This window comes from Hyaena hyaena, unplaced genomic scaffold (assembly GCF_003009895.1).
Source record: "Hyaena hyaena isolate Hyena2069 unplaced genomic scaffold, ASM300989v1 scaffold_469, whole genome shotgun sequence".
Classification (NCBI taxonomy): Eukaryota; Metazoa; Chordata; class Mammalia; order Carnivora; family Hyaenidae; genus Hyaena; species Hyaena hyaena.
Window position 1 is genome coordinate 289,874 of NW_024081103.1, and position 7,600 is coordinate 297,473.

The window sequence follows — 7,600 nt, forward strand, 5'->3', positions numbered from 1 at the left end:
CTCTCAAAAATAAATAAACATTTTTTAAAAATTATAAAGAAGCACCTGCAACCAGAGATTCTGAACACTCTCCATTGCCTCTCTCCATCTCTATAATCTGTAATTTTTTTTAAAGACACTTTTTTTAAACATGTTTTTTATTTGAAAGAGAAGGAAAATGTGCACAAGCACATAAGCAAGAGAGGAGCAGAGAGAGGGAGACAGGGAAGAGAGAGAGAGAGAGAGAGAGAGAGAGAAATTAAAAAGGCTCCATGCTCCATGCTCAGTGCAGAGTCTGGCACAGGACGACTCAATCTTATGACCACAAGATCATAACCTGAGCCAAAACCAAATGTGGGGCAGTTAACTGACCAAGCCTCCTATGTGCCCCATCTAATCTGTGATTGATTTACATTTTCTGTCTTTATCACCTGCCAACTCTCTAGACTCACTTTTTCTGCTTTTATTGGTCAATATAGCAGAAAACAAGGCCACTAGAATTGTCAGCCACTCAAAGAGAGTGCTCTTATTGGTCGATTTGGGCCAGATTCCATCTCCTAGACTAATTAACTGAGTCAGGAGGTAGAATTACATTGTGCTAATAGGTGGCAGCAATGGCTGTAATCTTGGAGGCAGATGGGAGAGAATATTTCCTAAAGAAAAGGAGTCCTTCCTCTATATATGCTAACCATGTTCATATAAAGTATAATTTTACTTATTGAGATTATAATAAACAGTTGCCTAAGTTTTCACAAAGAAAATAATCTAGAAAATGGGCAAGAAGTCTTCAGGAGACTAGAGGTCCAAAAAAAGTAGAGCAGGGTTCTCACATACAATTTTGCAGGTTGTACAATGTTCAACTTCTAGGATGCACCATTCATGATGACCTTATATGACAGGCCTAGTCAATGAAATGCTCTGGGAAGGAAATTGGCTTTATGGGGCAAAGATTGCTTGGTCTTTTGCATAAAAGTCATTACATTTTTAAAGCCATATTTTCAAATTTTCTGTTTACTTATAATCTGCATTCTCCACTTACATGGATCAAAATGATCATTATTCAATTTATTTGCTAATTTAGGGTTACCTAAAACTGCACACACAAATTTTTTCATATCAGCCTAAAACAAAACTAGAGTACTAATTTAAATGAGCTTCTGAGAAACGACCAGAATATCCATCCCTTTGGTCTTTTTCAGAGACAAGGTAGAGGTTTCTTGGGGGGAAATACCACTGACTCATCCTTGTAATTTGAGCTACTGAAGGATGAAAGTCATACATTAGAGCTCACCAGAAAGTCAAAGCAATTCACAGAAAACATACCAACTCACCATAAAGTTACAGGAAAAGTTTGTATATTTTCGAGAAACTTAACTGGTAAACTTGGTCTATCCTGGGCAATTTAAGCATATAATCTCAAATGATTCACTGGGAACCCAGCATAATCCCCAATTATTGAAACATTTCCCAATACTAAACTTTCAAAACAAATAAGAAAAAATGATCCTAAGAATAGAAAATGTAACAAAAATTTATTCATAAAAATATTTTTCCATTGCTAATAACCTCTTACATAGCCCTCTCATGCATACCATGTTTTGAAAAAATTTTGTGTTCCAAGTTGTAATTACTAAATATGATTTATTTAGTCAGTGATCATAGCTATTATCCTGAGTTTCTGATTTACTATACAACAAAATTATGGTCAAAAGCAGAGAATCTAATATTTCAATTAATCTGGACAACTTTGTGGATTTAATATATAGTTCTAGTACTTTTTTAAAAAATAGATAAAATAATTCACTGATAACCATAATTACATTTGAATCCATTAGAGTTTAAGGATCTTAGTCTAGAAACCAGAGTTCTGAAATCATCATAAACTAGATTTACTCTCTTAAACTTACATTCATAAGTATATATTGAAATATATATATTGAAAAATTATATATTGAAAATGTTGAAGTTAGAGACCATAATGTAAATTGGAATCACTAAAGATTAAAATTGTTAGCAACAACCAAAAAATGTATATTATTTACAAAGTTTCTCAGTAAGCAAAGAATATAAAAGCATAATACATGATCTCAGTGAGCTTAGAGGACACTGGGAGTTATAAGGCATTTATTCTTTCATCCAATCAGCAAATAAATAGTGGGCACCGCTTATGCACCAGGCTTTGTTAAGTACTAGGAAATTAAAGAGTAATCCCTGCCCTCAAAGTACTCACTAACCACTGGAGGCCAGGAGGGAGGGAGCTGTAAATAAACAAATGCTAATAGGCATTGATATAGAGTAGAGTAGAGGCATGAGGGAGAAGTAGTCAACAATATTTGGAGTTTTAAGAAATTCTTCATAAAAAGGTGATATTCACTCAGCCCAGAAGAAAAATAGAAATTGTTAGATATATAAATTTGGAAAAGGATATTCCTGGTATTAGGAAAATGGTTAATGAAAAAACTAAGACTATGACAACATGGCATGTTTGGAGAACTGCAAGCTGGGTGTCAGTGATACCACATGGTTGGAAATTGCAGTAGGAGAAAGGATACAGCAAGAGATAGGAAGAGGAGAGTTTACAAAGTAAGACATATACATTATAAAATGTAATGTAAGGTAGAATGCTATCAAAGGTATTATAGACTTATTGTACTATACCATGGAAATCTATTGTAGATTTTTTAAATGAGTAACTGACATGATTATTATGCTGTATTTTTTAATAAAATAAAAGTAAATTAAAACACTTGATACCAAAATTAGACAGAGTACACAAAAAAATCCATGGAACAAGATCTCTCATGAACAGAGACATAAAAATATTTAAAAATTAATAAATTTAACGTTGCAATTAAAAAATATCATACACCAAAACCATTTAGTCTATCAAAGGAATGCATAGATGGCTCAATATTTGAAAATCAATCATTGTTATTCACCATATTAACAATATAAAGAAAACTGTATGATCATATCAATGCAGCAAAGCATTTGCCAAAATCTCAACATCCATTTATGATAAAAATTGGGCAAACTAGGATACAGAAAAAAATATCCTCAACCTGAAAATGGGCATCTACCAAAACAAAACAACAACAACAAAAGCTACTGTTACATCATACTTAATGTTAAAAGACTGAATACTTTCTCTTAAGATTGGGAGTAAGGCAAGGATATCCAATCTCATCACTCCTATTCAACATTATAGAAGTTCTAGCTAGTGGAAAAAAGGAAAAATAAATAAAGGTCATAGAAACTTAAAAAGAAGAAATAAAACTGCCTCTATTCACAAACACCATGATTGTCTGTGTAGAATATACCAAGGAATATGCCCCCAAAAATACCCTCTACAACTAAAAAGTTTTGTAAGATTATAGCATACAAGGTCAACAAATTAAAATTAGTCATATTTTTATATATTAGCAATTTATAATTAGAAAACAAAATTTAAAATGAATACCATTTACAATAACTCCAAAAAATTAAATGCGTAGGTATAAATCTAGCAAAACATGTACAATTTGAGCCTTAAACTTAAAGAAAAGAAATTCCTTCGGAGAGCTAAAAAAAAAAAAAAAAAAAAGGAGAAAATGACTTGCAAGGGAGAGAAAATAAGATTTTCATCAGACATTTCAACATCAAACTCCATTCCAAAAATAAATTGAAGTAACATATTTAACATACTTGTATTTGTCAGAATTCTGTAGATGTGCATAGAGAGAAAGAGAGCTTATTTTAAGGAATTGGTCCATGCAACTATGGAGGCTGGCAACTCCAAACTCTGCAGGGTAGACCAGCAGCCTAGAGACTAGAGAAGAGCCAACACTGCAATCCAAGTGCTGAAGAATTCCCTCTTGCTTGGAAGAAGTCAGTTTTTTTGTCTTATTCGGGTCTTCAACTGATTGGATGAGGCCCATCTACATTATGGAGAGAATGTGCTTTACTCGAAGTCCACTTATCTAAATGCTAATCTAATCCAAAAATACTCTCACAGAAACATCCAGAATAATATTTGACAATATATCTGGGAGTCATGGTCCAGCCAAGTTAACACATACAATTAACCATCACAACATTTCAGGAATGTGGACTAAGAATTTTATATCTAAACAAATGGATTTTTAAGTATAAAGGACACAAATAAAATGTTAACATCAGGAACTAAGAGAACAGTATGCCCATGAGTCCTTCCTGAGGAATTTATGGATAATGAGCTTCAGAAAACCAAAATAACCAGAGAAACATTAACAGAGGACTTGGTAGAACTGAGCACTACCAGTTTCTAACATTACAAAAGGAAAGGCAACCTGACAGGAGGTGCTTCCTGAAGGAACACCACACCACCTATATAATATTGCCACAGGGATTAAATTTGAATATGATCAAACCTCTGGATCCAGTTGACCATTTACAGAAAATACAGAGGACAGAGGAAAACTGAACTGCCTCTTGAGTATACAATCAGCAAGAACCAGAAAGTAGAAAACTACAGATCACAGGACTCAGTTTTTCAACAGGTTAATTTTAAGGTAAAAGAAGAGATGGAAGAATATCCACTAAAGTAAAGGAATTAAATTCATAACAAGATTTTATATGCAAGATAAAACCAGTATATTTAGGAATGCACACTGGGGTGAAAAATCTATAAAGACGTGCAATGAGTGATTACAATAAAAATTAGGATAGTGATTACTCTGGAGGGTAAAGAGATAGTCGTGGTTAAGATGCTTGTGAGCAGGACCACAGTATGATGTTAGTGGGCCTGAGGTACTTTTGCCTTCTTGGTTTACTCCCTCTATAAAAACTTTTAGAAGTTATGATTTATGACTATGTTGGTATAAAGGTGAATATATTCATATATTAATATTGTATATCAAAATATTTCCTTTTTTCTTAAAAAAATTAAAGCATTTTCATGAGCCCCTAAAATAAATCAAAATATTTTAAAAGATGGAGTACCTGGGTGTCTCAATCAGTTGAGCATCCAATTTGCCTCAGGTCATGATCTTGTGGTCATGAGTTCCACATCATGTTTTGCAATGACAGCTCAGAGTTTGCTTCAGACTCTCTGCCTCCTCTCTCTCTCTTTGCTCCTTCCCTGCTCGCTCTCTCTCAAAAATAAAATAAATATTTAAAAAAAAATAATAAAATTGCACCAGCATACTTCTCAAAACTGGAACAAACTATCCTAAAATTTGTATGGAACCACAAAAGACCCCAAATAGCCAAAGTAATACTAAAGAATAAAACCAAAACGGGAGGTATCACCATCCCAGACTTTAGCCTCTACTACAAAGCTGTCATCATCAAGACAGTATGGTATTGGCACAAAAACAGACACATAGACCAATGGAATAGAATTGAGAACTCGGAATTGGACCCAAAAGTATACAGACAACTGATCTTTGACAAAGCAGGAAAGAAGATCCAATGGAAAAAAGACAGCCTCTTTAACAGATGTTGTTGGGAAAACTGGACAGCAACATGCAGAAGAATGAAACTAGATCATTTTCTCACACCATACACAAAAACAAACTCAAAATGGATAAAAGACCTGAACGTGAGACAAGAAACCATCAACACCCTAGAGGAGAAAGCAGAAAACAACCTCCTTGACCTCCACCGCAGCAACTTCTTACTTGACACATCCCCAAAAGCAAGGAAATCAAGAGCAAAAATGAACTATTGGGACCTCATCAAGATTAAAAGTTTCTGCACGGCAAAGGAAACAATCCATAAAACTAATAAGCAACCGATGGAATGGGAAAAGATAGTTGCAAATGGCATATCAGATAAAGGGTTAATATCCAAAATCTGTAAGAAACTCACCAAACGCCACACCCGAAAAACAAATAATCCAGTGAAGAAATGGGCAGAAGATATGAACAGACACTTCTCCAAAGAGGACATCCAGATGGCCAACAGACACATGAAACGATGCTCAGCATCCCTCCTCATCAGGGAAATACAAATCAAAACCACACTGAGATACCACCTCACGCCAGTCAGAGTGGCTAAAATGAGCAAATCGGAGAACTCTAGAGGCTGGCGAGGATGTGGAGAAACGGGCACCCTCCTACACTGTTGGTGGGAATGTAAACTGGTACAGCCCCTCTGGGAAACAGTGTGGAGGTTCCTCAAAAAATTAACAGTAGAACTCCCCTATGACCCAGCACTAGCACTGCTAGAAATTTACCCAACGGATATAGGAGTGCTGGTGCATAAGAGCACATGTACCCCAATGTTCATAGCAGCACTCTCAACAATAGCCAAAACATGGAAAGAGCCTCAGTGTCCATCAACGGACGAATGGATCAAGAAGATGTGGTTTATCTATACGATGGAATACTACATGGCAATGAGAAAGAATGAAATCTGGCCATGTGTAGCAACATGGATGGACCTTGAGGGTGTTATGCTGAGCGAAATAACTCAGGCAGAGAAGGACAAATATCATATGTTTGCACGTATAGGAGGATTAGGAGGAACTTAACTGAGGTCCATGGGGGAGAAGAAGGGGGGAAATGGTGGGGGAGGGGGAGAGAGGCAAACCATGAGAGACTCTTGAATGCTGAGAACAAACTGAGGACTGATGGGGTGAGGGGGGAGATGGGCATGGAGGAGGGCACTTGTGGGGATGAGCACTGGGTGTTATATGGAAAGCAACTTGACAATAAACTATTTGTAAAAATTAATTAATTAATTAATTAATTAAAAATATATTTTAAAAGAAATTAAAATATTTTCTTGACCCCCTAATACAATTACGGGTCTGGACACTTTGCCTACTGGACCTAATGAATATGTCAACTTGTTTCCTTCTTTTCTTTCTTTCTTCCTTTCTTCCTTTCTTTCTTCTTTTTTTTAATGAACACTTGATGAATTTGCATGCCATCCTTTTGCAGGAGCCATGTTAAACTTCTCTGTATTGTTCCAATTTTAGTATATGTGCTGCCGAAGCAAGCATATGTCAGCCTTGTTTCTGAGGTGCCTGGTGAAGTTTTATTTCTTAGAAAAGAATGTTTTTAATGTTTGAGAGAGAGAGAGAGAGAGAGAGAGAAACAGAGCACGAGCAGGAAAGGCGCAGAGAGAGAGGGAGACAGAATCTGAAGCAGACTCCAGGCTCTGAGCTGTCAATACACAGCCAGATGCAGGGCTCAGAGATCAGGCTTACCAACCATACGAGATCATGACCTGAGCCAAAGTTGGATGCTTAAACAACTCAGCCACCCAGGCACCCCTGAAGTTCTATTTCTTGAACTGGTTCATAGTTACAGGAGTATTAGCCTTGTTCATTAAGCTACTTTCAAAGTATAAATATATTACAAAAAGTAAGAAAATGTATACACCAAAAATTATTAAATATTGGCAAAGAAAATTAAAGAAGACACAGATAAATGGAAAGACTTCCCATGTGCTTGAATTGGAAGAATTAATATTGTTAAGATGTCCATACTACCCAAAGTGATCTACAGATTAAATGCAATCCCTATCAAAACCCAATGTCATTTTTTTTCTGATGGAATTCTTTACAGAATTTTTTTAAATCCTAAATTCAAATGACTCCAAACAGCAATCTTGAGCAAGAACAAAATTGGAGGCATCACACTTCCTGATTTCA

At 35.5% G+C, this 7,600-nt stretch overlaps 1 non-coding gene across 1 annotated transcript; it reads right to left on the reverse strand.

Moving 5' to 3' along the window:
- Positions 1-6,839: 6,839 nt before the first annotated feature.
- On the reverse strand, positions 6,840-6,946 carry LOC120246482. The gene has a single exon (XR_005532069.1). It is a non-coding gene; the product is annotated as a U6 spliceosomal RNA (small nuclear RNA).
- Positions 6,947-7,600: the final 654 nt, after the last annotated feature.